Raw genomic sequence first — 17,990 nt, 5'->3', positions numbered from 1 at the left:
GTTGGAGCGAGTTGGGTGATAATCAGTTGACAAGTCCTGAGATTATTCAGGAGACAACTGAGAAATTTTTACAGATTCAGGAACGGTTAAGAATGGCCCGAAGTCGTCAAAAGTGTTACGTCGATGTTAGACGAAAGGACATAGAATTCCAAATTGGTGACAAAGTTATGCTTAAAGTGTCACCCTGGAAGGGTGTTGTATGATTTGGGAAATGAGGCAAACTGAGTCCTAGATATGTTGGACCATTTGAGATAACTGAAAGAGTTGGACCGGTAGCTTACAGATTGGAACTGCCACAAGCACTCAGCGGCATACACGATGTTTTTCATGTATCCAACCTAAAATAGTGCCTAGCCGATGACAACTTGATTATTCCTTTAGAGCAGCTACGTATCGACGACAAACTTCATTTCATAGAAGAACCTATTGAAATCTTGGGCCTTGAGGTCAAACAGTTGAAACAAAGCAAAATTCCTATCGTTAAGGTTCGGTGGAACGCGAGAAGAGGACCAGAGTTCACGTGGGAGCGTGAGGACCAGATGAGACTGAAATATCCGCAATTGTTTCCCGAGGAGGCTACTTCAGCGGACGATCACTAAAATTTCGGGACGAAATTTTCAATAACAGGTTGGTAATGTAACAACCCTGATTTTTCCGTTACTTTCCGTTAGTTATTTAACGGGGATTATTTAACTTTTGTGTGTTTATGGGTATTAAATGCATAACGTGATCTTGGAGGGTTTTAATAATTAATATGGGTTGAAATTAATTCAAATAAATATTTCGGATAATGAAATACGATAAAAACAATACAATTTTGATAATAGCTTTTTGAGCAACGAAACGCTCGGGTTTATTTTAATAATTAATTTTATTAATTATTAACATTTTAAAATATTAAATTTATTGGGTTTTTAAATAAATTAACGTTTGGTTGCGTTTAACAATCGGTTTAGCGTTCCGGGCCTTCGGTACGTTTAAACGACACTTAAAATGGACCACGATTACACATGTTTGTAAAACGAGAGCCCGGGATACCCATGGTGGGCCCTATTCGGCCGAAACCCCCCTCCCCACCCCTTTATTGTTTAAATGTTACAAGTTTAGGGACTTATGTGCAATTTAGGATAACTAGGGCTAGATATTTAAGGCTTGTGATAAAATTAGATTGCATAATATTTTCCCTAACCCTAAAGCAGTCGATTTTCTCCCTCCCTGGCTCCCCAAAACCGTCGACCATCATCACCATCATCATACCTTCAATTTCAATTTTTGATTAAACCTCAAGAACAAAACTTGCAATTCCCTTCGTCCTCTACGCGTGTGTATCGTTTATTTTCGATCAAAGGTATATTTATATAAACCCTAATCTTTAAAATCAGATTTTTGTTAAGGTTTCATGGAATAGGTTTTCTATTGCTCAAGTCTTGATGTTTGATGAATGCTAGATGGGATAAATTGCTCGTTGTGATTGTTTGATGCGAAAAATGAATTTGTATTTGATTGATCAGAAAAATTAAGTTTTTGAAATGTTATTTATTTTGTTATATTCAGATTCCTTGTAAAAAACTATTGAATTTGGACTTTTGATTCTCTTGATTTCGTTTCCGTATGATTAAATTATGTTAATTCAAATTATCGTTGTGTTCTTGTTGATTGATCAGAAAACTGGTATTGATAGAAAACGAATTGGCATGTGAGACTTATACCACTGGAAATATAATTTAAAAACACTCAATTTAGACTAGGATATCATGTCGTTTGCTTATGTATAGCCCGAGTTATGCATGAATTGGTATAAAAGTAGTTTTATACAGCACTTGCATGAAACCTACCTTGTATGATAAAATGTGCTAACTTTTGTGATTAGAGCTTTACATTTTTGAAAAGTAGACAAAACGTACTTCATCTTTCATGTGGATATCATAGGCTAATTGTATATAGATCTTCGGATAATCGCGTGCTAATGTGACCAACTAAATGAGAATCGAATCTCTGAATTGCATACGGTTTTGTACTCTGTAAATTGTGTATGTTGATTGAGCATGTATGCTCCTGGGAAATGAAACTTAACATGATATATGACTTATTGTTAGTTTATTTCAATATCTAAAACCTTAAGCATTGGGCACGATAGATCCATACTTTATGTGAAATCTGGTTTGAGCTGAAAACTGAATGTTCAACTTGCACGAATGAACTGTACGAATTGGCTAAACAAAAGTTGCTAGATTTTTTATATGTGTTAGATTAACTTGTTCATGAACAATGGCCACTAGTCTTGTGTCAATTGCATGTTCCTAACTACAGTTATAGCCAAAACCAAATCAGTGCGCGGTCAGAAACTGACTTGGTGAACCCCAAATGTACCCCTTCTGATTTCTGACTTTTATTTATTGTATGAGACCCTATCTGGACTTTTTGGAATCTATTTTAAGTATATTTAAGATCTGGAGCTTTCCATGATTATGTGAATTTTGTGTAATGAGATAATGTGATAATTATGCTACGTGTTCATGAATTCGGTGTACAACGATAAACTGAGATTGTGAAAATGATCATTTATGACCTGAAACATATTGTTTGACTTAGGTTTGACATGTTGACCAATATTTGACATGAACCTACTGATGTTGACTCTACTTCACTACTTTGACCAAGTTTGACTTTTGGTTTGACTTTGGTTGACTTTGTTTGACTTGCATGATTTAGTTGACTTTTACTTTGAATTTCGTCGAGTCGAGCAATAAGACAACTTATACTATGAGACCACACTTATTTAAGATACATATATTGACCAACCTACATACGTATACTTAGGTTGCATTACTCAGCTATAAACCATTCAAGTTAATTGTTCACTTTTCAATCCGAGCTTTATTCAAAGGTGAGTCTACAGTTCCGCTTTTTACATGTTTTCAGGGGTGAGAATACACGCTTTTATATTTACATTTTTAAATGCTTTTGTATTGACACGAGTGCTATTTTTATGCATATTGAGTTTTGTTCAAAAAGCCTCTAGCTTGAATACTTTTAATACCAGCGGTGTAAGCACAATTTAGATGGACGGATCCGTTAGGTTGACAACCTCACCCACTATAAAAGCAGTGGTGCATTTACTTTGAACATTAAATACATTTGAACAAGTGTATAGCATGTATAGGAGGTAAAGGCGAGTATAGTGGTTTCTATGTGCTCAATTATGTATTATTTTGCAACCTAGTGTTGTGCATGTAAAATCTCGTGATCAAGGATTAAAAACTGTTTTTCTGATAACTGTTTTTCAGCTTCTGTTACTTACTTTAAAACCTGTAGATTCACCAACATTATTTGTTGACCTGTTTTTGTGTGTTGTATTCTCAGGTCCTTAAGAGGTATGCTTCCGCTGTGTTTTCTGAATAACTGGTCGTGGAGTCAGCATTTGATTTTTAAAGAACAATATTTACTTTCGCATTTAAACTTTTAATACTGTTTAAATAGTGTTGGCTTGTAGTTACGATCACAACAGTGTTTCTATTTTGGGATTATTGACTTATGTTTTTGAAAGTTAATTTTTGAATAAAATTAAATGTGATTGCTTTAAACGTCTCATATAGAGGGCGTAATTGTTAACTGTGGGACCGGAAATAACACGCCGTCAGATGGTAGTTTGGCGGGGTGTTAAACAATGTCCTCACAAATAAAATTCAATTAGTACGTTGATGATCCTTAAGTGTGTTGGGTAACATCTTTCAAGGTGATTTCAAGTAACATAGCTTCGAAAGAGATAACGCACATTGTCAAGCATGAAGATCATGTGAGCATGCGAGTATGAAAAATAGATTTGCGTATATAAGAACATATAAGCATACAAATATGGTAGGTAGATGTTGTACACATACTTATACAAGTAATGAACATATATATGGCACATGTGAGAGATAAAGAGAAAGATTATGCAGTTTACACCTATTGTATAATGAGCGGAAGCCTAGAGTTAAGCCTAGAGTGTAAAGCATAAAATAAAGCATTCAAGTTTCTCTATCAAGTATGTTTCAAACTTATCATCCCTGAGTTCAAAGAGCTTTTCACAAGGAATATTGTTAATTGGATCAATATCCAAGTCATGAACATCTATTAACATTTTATTCTTATGATCCTTAGCAAATAATGTATTGCCAACTTTTACCATTTCACACACATGATCAAGCAAGTATGTCCTAAGTTTATCAAGACTTTCAAGATGCAAAGATATAGCCTTTTCATGTATGTTTGATTATTCCTTAAGGCTACTCAGACGTCTATTTAGACCTAGTTAGGTGTTGCTTTCTAAAGACTATCCTAGAGACGTACACATACACCTTTGAATGATAATCTAGCATTGATTTCCATAAGTGTGTCTAATACATTCGCACTTATCTAAAAGGTTAGTGAAACTTTTCATTTTACTTGTTTGTTCTAGGTGTTAGTTTGACGCAAACCTAATTCTAGTTTAGAAATTAAGAGCATGAATTATTCTTAAAGCTTACTAACCTCAAAGATTTATAATCATCTGTCCTAATATGTCTAAGTGTGTTTTAGACATTTTAACAACTCAACAAATGCTTATGCGTTTTTCTAACAATTTTTATTAATGACTACTACTCTAGCAATTTAGACAAGAATAATATCATTTTCTTTTTGTAATTTAGGTATGAGCCTAGAGTGAGTTCTATCATCACGAATATATCTCCTTAAGCATAGATGATGAAAATCATATACAACCACTTTACTAAGACTACAAAGTTGAATTTTGGAAATCTATAATATACTTAGAAAACGAAGAACTTAGACTACACACTTCAAATATAATTTGACTCCTACTGATGTCTCTTAAGATTTGTTTAACATGATTCTCTTTGCTATCATTGTTTATCAAATATTTACTTTGTTGAAGCAAACTAATAAGAATGATCTTTTTAACACTTTAGCTCACTTAGTGATCATCATATATTACTTTTAGGTAGATCTCTAATGATTAGTTTCATGGTCGGGTGATCTAATCTTATATGCCATCAAATTAAGAACATGTATTTATGCAACGCACATATTGACATGTTCTTATCTTTTCACCAATTCACTTGCAAACATATAAGACATTCTACCTAATTGTATACATAACATGTTTCTACTTTCAAATAAGTTGTGACCTAACTAGCATTTTAAGATATATGCACATAGCAAGCTAAAACTCAAGTAGCACATTTACTTGCAAGAGATGTTACCTCTACCGATGATGGTACTTCAAATACGTCCATCACGTCATCATGTTCTTTGTGCTCGGGGTGACATATTTATCATGGACATGTGTTTTTAGTACTTATGATTACATCGTCTTCCACCACACTTGTTAACAAACCTACAACTTGTTAGAAAAACTAAAGGTGGTACCCAATGTTTGTTGGGTCCGGGGTTGTTAGCATTAAATAATCTCACCCTAACCCATTTTAGTACCTTTCTCAAACACTAGAGTTTATCCTTTTAGACAAGTTTGTATTATAAGATTTGATAAACCATGTAACGACCCGTCAAAATATACTTGACGACCATCGTTATCTTGGTCCCACAGCTTGATCGAAACTCTATATGAATTTAATAAAACAACCTTGCATTCTTTATTTAAAAATGATTTCATATAAAAGAAATCTACTAAAATGTATAAGTTTAGAAAAACTATACATAAATATTTTAACCAAAAGTTGACCAAAACAAAGTCAACAAACATCCACTATTTAATGTAACAAAATAGAATGCAAGTTAATGTTTAACAAAAGCTGCCATCATAAATATGCAGACTCTCTAAGCACAGCGGAAGCAATCAATCATGAACCTGAGAATAAAACATGCGAGTAACTGTCAACAAAAATGTTGAGTGAATTATAGGTTTAATATTGCAAACAATATTTAATTTAGACAATAAAAATTTATGTTTGAAAACATAAAAACTCCTTTTTGAACCACCAAATTATATGCTAGAAAACATATAATAAAACATTATTCCATTTTCCGTGAGCCACCTGGTAACCACTTAACCCTTTATTTACCCTTGCCAAACACAATAAATAATATACACCGAACAAGTGTATCTTCAACTAAATACGAAGTACTAAACATTCCGATTATAAATTGCTAGAGTGACTAGCTCGAAATGGGGTTGTCAAACCCGATAGATCTATCCGTAGGATTAGCGTTCACCAGTAGAAACCAGTGATTACAGTTACCAGACTAGGGAATATTTTTGTGCAACTCACAATGAATAATTTAAACCAACCTCCACTTGTGTCCAAAATATAAAATAAATTACAGGTATTCTCATCCCAAAAGAATTAAATAGAAAAATGGGACTATAACTCACCTTAAAAGCAACTGAAGAAACCACACAAACAAGCGAACAGCAAATAGAGTAAAGTGATCAGGAATGATCACAACGCCGACCTATAAATAAAGCAGGTCGATATAAATAACTAACTTAGGTCAAGTCTTAGTATGATAACTATTGTACATGTTGCTAGTAGACACAGAACAATACTCGGCATGCATCGGTTTGATTGGAACAACGTACTGACACACACTTTCCATTTTATAGAAAGTTTCTATTTTTAGCAGGTTTCCATTTTTGGAAAGTTTCTATTTTAGGAAAGTTTCTATTTTTGAAAAGTTTCCAAATTTAGAAAGTTCTATTTTTAGAAAGTTTTTAAGTTAGGAAAGTTTCCTTAATTAGAAAGTCAACAAAAGTCAACTGAAAGTCAAAGTCAACCGAAAGTCAACTCATAAGTCAACCTTGGCCAAACATAGTCAACATTAATTTGAAAAGTGTAAGTTATAATAATAATATAAGTTATAATACTTATTAAAGTTAAAAGTGTAAAGTTATGTCATAACATAAGTTTAATTAAATTAAAATGAATTATTAAAGTTAACATAAGTTAAAACGATATAATTAATATAACATAAGTATTTAATTAATTAATTAAATATTAATCATAATATAAGTATTATTAATTAATAATAAATTTTAAATCATATCATAAGTATTATTAATTAATAATGAATTATTAATCATATCATAAGTTTTTAATTAAAATTATTAAATCATAAGTATTTAATAATTAAATCATAATTAAATAATAACTAAGTCTTATAATAATTAAATAATTATTTAATCCTTATTATAAGTCTTATAATAATAATCTCATAATATAAGTTTAATACTTATCATAAGTATTTTTCATTAATAATAAAAGTATTATTAATCATAAGTTTAATTAAAATGTTAATTAAATCATAATTAATAATTAAATGATATAATAAATATTTATATCATAAGTCTTAAATAATAATAATTACTTCTTTTATCATAAGTAATTTAATTATAATGAAAGTCATTATTTTTATCATAAGTTTAATGATTAACCATAAGTTTAAATTCAAAATTTCTTCGGGTCGTATCTTGAGCCTCGGGTCTCGGTTTCTGGCGAGCCTTATATGCATCTCCGCCTATTCAAACCACCCGAAACAATGGTGCACTCAAGAACACACCAAGAACAGTCCAAAAGTCATGGTAATCAGCCATGACACCACTTGGACCTTCAATTTTCTCAAAACCGTGTTTTAGTCATAACGGGTGAATCGTGGCTCGGATTTAGGTGACCCGAACATGAAAGTTCGTCCCACCATCAGTCCTAACATACTAACACACCCTAAAGACACCAAAGATGGTCACAAAGTCGGACCAAACCTGGTTCATGTCAATAACACATTTCAATCTTTACAAGATACCAATTTGATCATATCTATGGCTCCGGGAATCGAAACGACATGAATCCGGAGTCTAAAATTAATGTCTTGATGAGAGGAACTCATATAGATAGTTTATTTTAACATTTATATCAGTCATCATATCAGAATTATACGAATTAGCTGCTGTCCAGAAATTAACAAACCGAAAACATGTGATTTTGAGTACATCTATGCATACAAACATCATTACAATGATCCACAAACATCATACTACTAAATAATCATCAAAATACTTAAAATAAATGAAAAATTGAAATTTCTAGGGTTAAGGTTTATACCCTAATCAAGAATTGAAAGATAGAATCGTGTAGAGAAGAACGTGTAGAATCCGTTTATGTGAATGATTTCTTGATCCAAGTATTATTTGATGAAGATGATGATGATTGTTCATGGTGGTGGCGATGGCTAGGGTATGGAGAAGGAGGGAGAGCTTTTTAATTTTGCTAAATGAGAGGAAATACAAGTAATGGAAATTGAATAAATGAGATAATGGAAACAAAGCACAAATTACCCTACCTAAGGAGGGTTCTGCCGATCCTAGGGGGAGAGGTGGGCCCCTCTAGCCCAATTTGTTAAAATGTAATTATCTTGTGGCCCGAACGCCCGATCGAAACCCGAAACGCGAAAACACGCTTACGCGATTAAAAATCCGAAGAGATAACAAATGCGCGACGAAAAGTAAATATAAATACTATATATAATTATATGATCTTAAAATATCATATTTAGATTACTTAGGACTTAAAAACCCCGAAAGCTCGACCGTTGGTCTGAAACCCAAAAAAGATTCGCCGGATAGAAATCCGCGACACGTAGAAACGTATAATTTAAAATATGAATACAAATATTCATATAACACATAATAATAAATGTATTATTATAAAAATAATAATATAGATCATAAAAATGATGTGGCACGAATAACAATTAATGGTCGTTAAATAATTAACGGCAAAAGATAACGGAATAAGTAGGGCCGTGACAGTACCTTCCCGTTACGGAAATTTCGTCCCGAAATTTAGCAGGTGCAGGGGCTGACTCAGCATCTGGGAACAAATGCGGGTACTTCTGCTTCATCTTCTCTTCACGCTCCCAAGTGAACTCGGGACCGCGTCTGGCTTTCCATCTAATTCGAACAATAGGAATTCTACTATGTTCAAGAGTCTTTACCTCTCGGTCCATAATTTCAACAGGTTCCTCAATAAAATGTAGTTTCTTATCAACATAAAGCTCCTCCAGAGGAATAGTCTTATCGGCCTCGGCCAAACACTTCTTTAAATTCGATACGTGAAGAACATCGTGAACAGCACTGAGTTCTTGTGGCAATTTCAAACGATAAGCCATTGGTCCAACTCTCTCAATAATCTCAAAAGGTCCAACAAAACGAGGATTCAACTTTGCCCTCTTTCCAAAACGTATCACGCCCTTCCAAGGTGATACCTTCAACATAACACGATCATCAACCTGAAATTCAATATCATTACTTCTCTTATTAGCATAACTCTTTTGCCTACTTCCAGCGGTTCTCAATCTTTCTTTAATCTGTACGATCTTCTCGGTAGTCTCATGAATAATTTCTGGGCTTGTGAGTTGAGCATCCCCAACCTCATTTCAACAAATAGGAGACCTACACTTTCCACCATACAGAGCTTCAAATGGTGTGGCTTTAATACTTGCGTGATAACTGTTGTTATAAGAAAATTCAGCCAACGACACAAATCTATCCCAACCATTACCAAATCAATTACGCATGCCCTCAACGGGCCTTCCAACGTTTAGATGGTCCTTTCATTCTGACCATCCGACTGTGGATGATAAGCGGTGCTCATATCCAACTTAGTTCCCAAAGCATTTTGTAAGGACTGCCAAAACCTCGATGTAATCGACTGTCTCAGTCCGAAATAATAGATACGGGAACACCATGTCTAGAAACAATCTCCTTCAAATACAAACAAATAAATTCTCCTTCAAATTTGTTTCCTTAATTGGCAAGAAATGAGCTGACTTAGTAAGTCGGCCAATAATCACCCAAATGGTATCATAACCACCCACAACTCTCGTTAACTTTGTAATAAAGTCCATCGTAATACCTTCCCACTTCCACTCAGGAATTTCAGGTCGCACCAAAAGTCCAGACGGTTTCTGATGTTCAGTTTTAACCTTAGCACAGGTCAAACACTTAGCCACATACGTAGTCACATCATCTTTCAAATTAGGCCACCAATACAGCTCCTTAAGGTCATGATACGTCTTTCCTGAACCAGGATGAATAGAGTACCTAGACTTATGAGCCTCATCTAAAACAAGTTGTCGCAGATCACCAAACTTCAGAACCCAAAGGCATCCCGCAAAATATCGAGTACCATTGGTTCGTACCTCTAACTGTTTACTCGATCCTCGGACCTTCCCGTTACAAAATTTTCCTCCTTCAAGGCTTCTTGTTGTGCTGCAAGAATCTGCCTTGTAAGGTTTGTCTGAATGGTCATGTTCAAGGCTCTAAACCTGCGAGGTTCAATTCTCTCTTTTCGACTTAACGCAACGGCCACAACATTGGCCTTTCTCCAAAATGGCTAAAGGAGTTCACAATCATAATCGTTCAACAATTCAACCCATCTTCGCTACCTCATATTCCACTATTTTTGATCAAAGATATGTTGAAGACTTTTGTGATCAGTGTACACAGTACTTTTGACCCCATAAAGTAATGTCTCCAATCCTTGAGTGCAAACACAACAGCTCCCAATTCTAAATCATGGGTTGTATAATTCTGTTCATGAATCTTTAACTGACGTGAGGCGTAAGCAATGACTTTCTTTCGTTGCATCAAAACATAACCAAAGTCTTGACACGGAGCATCACAAAAGATAACAAGATCATCACTCTTAGAATAAATAAGGATGCCATCGATGGAAACAATAAAGAATTTATCCAGATATGGGCTACGCACATGGTTCATGAGGTCCATGAACACAGCAGGCCCATTAGTCAATCCGGCTGGCATAACAAGAAATTCGCAGTGACCATAACGGGTACGGAAAACGGTTTTCGGAATATCAGTTTCTTTAACGCGCAATTGGTGATAACCAGTACGAAGATCAATCTTAGGATAAACGGACGAACCTTGAAGTTGATCGAACAGATGATCAATTCTTGGAAGAGGGTAACGATTCTTAACCATAAGTTTGTTCAACTCGCGATAATCAATACACCATCGGAACGAATCACCTTCCTTCTTAACAAACAACACAGTAGCTTCCCAAGGGGACGAACTGGGACGAATGAAATATAGTCGCAACAATAAAGGGAGAAATATATAGAGTAGTCACATCGGTGGCATAGATATAAAAGGCAAATCTCTCAAAGGAGATCACGAGGATCATGGACTTCAAAGTAAATTTTCGTTACATTTCCGAAAGGAAGACGTACGAAAGGTGTGATGTTTCAACGAGAGTGAACTTCCTTGTTCAATGAGCGAGGAAATCTAGGATTCATCCATATTCTTAAATTTATGTGCGGATGAAAAGAATGCGAATCATGGGTCATAAAGAATGGTCGACTCCAGGTGAGATGAATCTCCAAAATTAATTTCGTGTACCTCAAAGTATTGAATCCTAGAATTGATGTTGCGGTTGACAGCGAATATTGAGAGTAGAAACTCCTCAAATGGTCTAGCGTAAGATATATCCATGATACCCACTATAACAACAGTTGGGGTAGAAACCCACCTAGCGCCTTTTCTACAATATGGTAACCATCGAGTGTACCCCAGAAACTTGATTTATCGGTCTGCGTTTCAGCCATGTCCAACCATAAGAGGGAAAATTCTATGGGCGCAAAGACTTTCCAACAAATTTTATAAAACCGGCATCCAACCTAGTGTAAGAATTTCTATCAATGAACTTAATGGTAAATTTCATCCTTAAACGGAGGATGAGGAGAACCGTGATCCAAGCACTCTGTAGAGTAATGCGAAAATTCTAATGTAATCAATCAAAGAAGTTTTGAAAAAGATTTAAACGTCTGATGTAACCCCATAAATGGAACGAAGCTCTTAGTAAATTTATAAGTATGTACAACGTGTATCATTTTACGTAAAACAATTTGAGTTAACTAGACAACTCAACAAGAGTGGTTTTAAAATAATTTTGAAGGTATAATTTAGTGTATACTAGCTAAATAGGTAAGGGTAAATTTATCCATTTGAATTCATACGTACATATATGATTTTATAAATAGTATACATGACAAAATATTTCATTACTTCTATTCGCCCATAAATCTCGTGAGAACCGCCCAATCACACAAATGTGTAAAAATTTTAATGAAAAGCAGGGTATCCGCATTACAGAGGTTACGAGTTGAAGTAGGATCGTTGAAGCTCGAGTGAAGGACTTAAATCGTCTTGCATCATCTAATCAATAAATGCTACGAGGTCATGAAAACCAATGAGTTAAATATTGTTTTGACTTTTATCAGGACACATGTCCCTGGGTCAAAACTATTCACGTGCGAAGCTGTCACTAACAAGCGAGTTATGAATGATAAAACATGGGGTAAGTAGTTCGGTTAAGATGAGTCTCTCGTATATCAACAAATAAGATAATGAGTATCTTCCTTACTCATGTAACAACGTTAGAATTTCCGAATGAGTGGTGTACAAATTTTCTTTGACTCGCTTTCTATTCCTCATGTCACAATATTGGGACTTTTTATGAATTAACGTAATATAATCAAGTTGGCCTGACGACATTATATTTCACTAACTCATAGTTCCATTCCAATATCACTACATAAGGTCAGGACACGTGGTCAACCTCGAATTTCAGCATAATTTCCCTAAAACAATTTCTTAACAATGTGCTAAGGATAGCACAAAAGACAAAGACATCGAAAGTAATGAATAGGAGTAACGATGACGTAAAAATGTCTTCGAAGTACCAAGATCTCTAAAAGTCAAGAATGACGTTTCTCGTTCCAAAAACCAAAGCACATAGGCACAACGGCACAAAGGCACGCGATATAACAAGAATGTTATATACCTAAACATAATAGCTGACATTCAAATGCCGAGCCCTTAGAAGTCAAGAATGACATCTTGCGTAATATAACTCAAACGTTATATACCTAACCATAATAGATGACATAGAAATGCCGAGAATTCTAGAACACGTAATGTAACTCAAATGTTATATCAATAAACACAAATTATGACATGGAAATGTTGATAATTTCAGAAGTCAAGAATGACACCCCCTCGGTTTCACTAACCGAGGTGTTCCTATAAAAGATGAACTCGCATGAGTCGGAGAATACGTTTAAATCAGAATGGGAGTTCCTCCCGGATTCAGAACATAATAGAAATGTATGTATGATAACCATATGCATACCAATACGATACAAATAATCACATATAATAATATATAATAGGCCGGGCTGTATACTAGACTCACTAATGCACCCTATTGACTCGGGTAACGACATCAATGCAGCCTAATTCCCTACAACCAACGCTCTGATACCAACTGTAACGACCCGTCAAAATATACTTGACGACCATCGTTATCTTAGTCCCACAGCTTGATCAAAACTCTATATGAATTTAATAAAATAACCTTGCATTCTTTATTTAAAAATGATTTCAAATAAAAGAAATCTACTAAAATGTATAAGTTTAGAAAAACTATACATAAATATTTTAACCAAAACTTGACCAAAACAAAGTCAACAAACATCCACTATTTAATGTAACAAAATAGAATGCAAGTTAATGTTTAACAAAAGCTGCCATCATAAATATGCAGACTCTCTAAGCACAGCGGAAGCAATCAATCATGAACCTGAGAATAAAACATGCGAGTAACTGTCAACAAAAATGTTGAGTGAATTATAGGTTTAATATTGCAAACAATATTTAATTTAGACAATAAAAATTTATGTTTGAAAACATAAAAACTCCTTTTTGAACCACCAAATTATATGCTAGAAAACATATAATAAAACATTATTCCATTTTCCGTGAGCCACCTGGTAACCACTTAACCCTTTATTTACCCTTGCCAAACACAATAAATAATATACACCGAACAAGTGTATCTTCAACTAAATACGAAGTACTAAACATTCCGATTATAAATTGCTAGCGCGACTAGCTCGAAACGTAGGATTCGCGTTCACCAGTAGAAACCAGTGATTACAGTTACCAGACTAGGGAATATTTTTGTTCAACTCACAATGAATAATTTAAACCAACCTCCACTTGTGTCCAAAATATAAAATAAATTGCAAGTATTCTCATCCCAAAAGAATTAAATAGAAAAATGGGACTATAACTCACCTTAAAAGCAACTGAAGAAACCACACAAACAAGCGAACATCAAATAGAGTAAAGTGATCAAGAATGATCACAACGCCGACCTATAAATAAAGCAGGTCGATATAAATAACTAACTTAGGTCAAGTCTTAGTATGATAACTATTGTACATGTTGCTAGTAGACACAGAACAATACTCGGCATGCATCGGTTTGATTGGAACAGCGTACGGACACACACTTTCCATTTTATAGAAAGTTTCTATTTTTAGCAGGTTTCCATTTTTGGAAAGTTTCTATTTTAGGAAAGTTTCTATTTTTGGAAACTTTCCAAATTTAGAAAGTTCTATTTTTAGAAAGTTTTTAAGTTAGGAAAGTTTCCTTAATTAGAAAGTCAACAAAAGTCAACTGAAAGTCAAAGTCAACCGAAAGTCAACTCATAAGTCATCCTTGGCTAAACATAGTCAACATTAATTTGAAAAGTGTAAGTTATAATAATAATATAAGTTATAATACTTATTAAAGTTAAAAGTGTAAAGTTATGTCATAACATAAGTTTAATTAAATTAAAATGAATTATTAAAGTTAACATAAGTTAAAACGATATAATTAATATAACATAAGTATTTAATTAATTAATTAAATATTAATCATAATATAAGTATTATTAATTAATAATAAATTTTAAATCATATCATAAGTATTATTAATTAATAATGAATTATTAATCATATCATAAGTTTTTAATTAAAATTATTAAATCATAAGTATTTAATAATTAAATCATAATTAAATAATAACTAAGTCTTATAATAATTAAATAATTATTTAATCCTTATTATAAGTCTTATAATAATAATCTCATAATATAAGTTTAATACTTATCATAAGTATTTTTCATTAATAATAAAAGTATTATTAATCATAAGTTTAATTAAAATGTTAATTAAATCATAATTAATAATTAAATGATATAATAAATATTTATATCATAAGTCTTAAATAATAATAATTACTTCTTTTATCATAAGTAATTTATTTATAATGAAAGTCATTATTTTTATCATAAGTTTAATGATTAACCATAAGTTTAAATTCAAAATTTCTTCGGGTCGTATCTTGAGCCTCGGGTCTCGGTTTCTGGGGAGCCTTATATGCATCTCCGCCTATTCAAACCACCCGACACAATGGTGCACTCAAGAACACACCAAGAAAAGTCCACAAGTCGTGGTAATCAGCCATGACACCACTTGGACCTTCAATTTTCTCAAAACCGTGTTTTAGTCATAACGGGTGAATCGTGGCTCGGATTTAGGTGACCCGAACATGAAACTTCGTCCCACCATTAGTCCTAACACACTAACACACCCTAAAGACACCAAAGATGGTCACAAAATCGGACCAAACCTGGTTCATGTCAATAACACATTTCAATCTTTACAAGATACCAATTTGATCATATCTATGGCTCCGGGAATCGAAACGACATGAATCCGGAGTCTAAAATTAATGTCTTGATGAGAGGAACCCATCTAGATAGTTAATTTTAACATTTATATCAGTCATCATATCAGAATTATATGAATTAGCTGCGGTCCAGAAATTAACAAACCGAAAACATGTGATTTTGAGTACATCTATGCATACAAACATCATTACAATAATCCACAAACATCATACTACTAAATAGTCATCAAAATACAGAAAATAAATAAAAAATTGAAAGTTCTAGGGTTAGGGTTTATACCCTAATCAAGAATTGAAAGATAGAATCGTGTAGAGAAGAACGCGTAGAATCCGTTTATGTGAATGATTTCTTGATCCAAGTATTATTTGATGAAGATGATGATGATTGTTCATGGTGGTGGTGATGGCTAGGGTATGGAGAAGGAGGGAGAGCTTTTTAATTTTGCTAAATGAGAGGAAATACAAGTAATGGAAATTGAATAAATGAGATAATGGAAACAAAGCACAAACTACCCCACCTAAGGAGGGTTCGTCCGATCCTAGGGGGAGAGGTGGGCCCCTCTAGCCCAATTTGTTAAAATATAATTATCTTGTGGCCCGAACGCCCGATCGAAACCCGAAACGCGAAAATACGCTTACGCGATTAAAAATCCGGAGAGATAACAAATGCGCGATGAAAAGTAAATATAAATACTATATATACTTATATGATCTTAAAATATCATATTTAGATTAATTAGGACTTAAAAACCCCGAAAGCTCAACCGTTGGTCTGAAAACCGAAAAAGATTCGCCGGATAGAAATCCGCGACACGTAGAAACGTATAATTTAAAATATGAATACAAATATTCATATAACACATAATAATAAATGTATTATTATAAAAAAATAATATAGATCATAAAAATGACGTGGCACGAATAACAATTAACGGTCGTTAAATAATTAACGGCAAAAGATAACAGAAAAAGTAGGGTCGTGACAAACCAAGTTCAAGTCTTGAGTGAGAATAATTTATCGTGTACACTTATAGTTGTTTGGGAATCACTATCATTTATATAAACAAGTGTCATTTGATGACAATAAATAGCTTTACATTTAACAAGTGTTCAAATCTTTCCAATAAACAATGTACAACTAATGTTATAACCAATTTACAAAGAATAAACATCTAAAAGTATCAAATCATGGCCGATCTTAAAATTGCAAAAGCACTTTTGATCAGAGCTTATGCGGTCGATCCACGGTCGACCGTAGGCTCGACCGCCAACTAGTTTGGCACTATTTTGAGTTTTATGAAGTGTGTTTTCGAAAAGCATGTGATGGGTTTACTCAAGGGGTCTTTTATAGCCAAGTATTGGTTTATCATTTGGAATCTTTGACTTTAAAAATCACTTCTACTATATCATCACTTTTTATCATTTTTGAGGAAAGGTAATTCTTTTTCTTTTTCAAAATAGTCACAAGCTAGTGATATTCAAGTTATAATTACCCCTAAGTAACTTTTTATTTGAGAACACTTATTTAGATAGTTAGAGTCTAATCTTAGATATTATATCTGTCACTTAAGGCTCTAAGTTGTGTGATAATCTAAGTATTCTAGCATGTAAGATCAACTAATCAAGCACACATCAAGCAATAACTCATGCAAGGATTCAAGGCAAAAGTAATTTCAGTTATCCTATACGTTGCATTGACCTAAGTTTCAGGGCAAGTTTCAAGGTGCTTCTATTGTGTTATAGTTGTGATTTTGTCTCAACCCCACAATTTTCTTTACACACTTAAATGGAATCGGGTGTGATTTTACAAAAATTTGAACAGAACAGGATCCCATAGTGGGATGGTTGAGATCCCATAGTGGGATTAAATTATGTTTTTTTTAAATGTTTCTTTGTTCAAGATTTTCTTTTCAATCATGATTTTGTTAATTATCACAACATTTAGAGGACACAAATATTAAATAGACTAAAAACAAGTAAGCTTACCACACCATGTGAATGGTGGTATTTTCCCTCAATGTAATTGGATGTAGGTTTGATCATTCGGGTTCGATCCTTGACTTCACATACCGCAAGTGTCTTGAAGTTGCTTCTCATATGTAAATTTTCATCGTGATTCAAGACTAACTCATCCAAGATCTCTTTTAAGTTCTCCAAACAAGTAGAGTTGAGTTCCAAGAGCTTTGACTCGGTTTTTGCACAAAATGATTTTTTTGACTCAAGCAAAAACGTTTTTAGAGCAAAGATTCGAGCAACCGCTCAGATACCAATTGTAGGAACTAGAGGGGGGTGAATAGTTTCAAAAATCGATTTGTTAAAACTTTTCCAGTTTAGATATCCTATGGTCGACCGTAGATGCGACCGTGGATATTGTGTTCAACAATGATATTGTTTT

The sequence above is a fragment of the Rutidosis leptorrhynchoides genome, chromosome 11 (genome assembly GCF_046630445.1).
Source record: "Rutidosis leptorrhynchoides isolate AG116_Rl617_1_P2 chromosome 11, CSIRO_AGI_Rlap_v1, whole genome shotgun sequence".
NCBI lineage: Eukaryota > Viridiplantae > Streptophyta > Magnoliopsida > Asterales > Asteraceae > Rutidosis > Rutidosis leptorrhynchoides.
The sequence above is the reverse complement of the archived record's forward strand: the minus strand, read 5'-3'. Positions refer to the sequence as shown.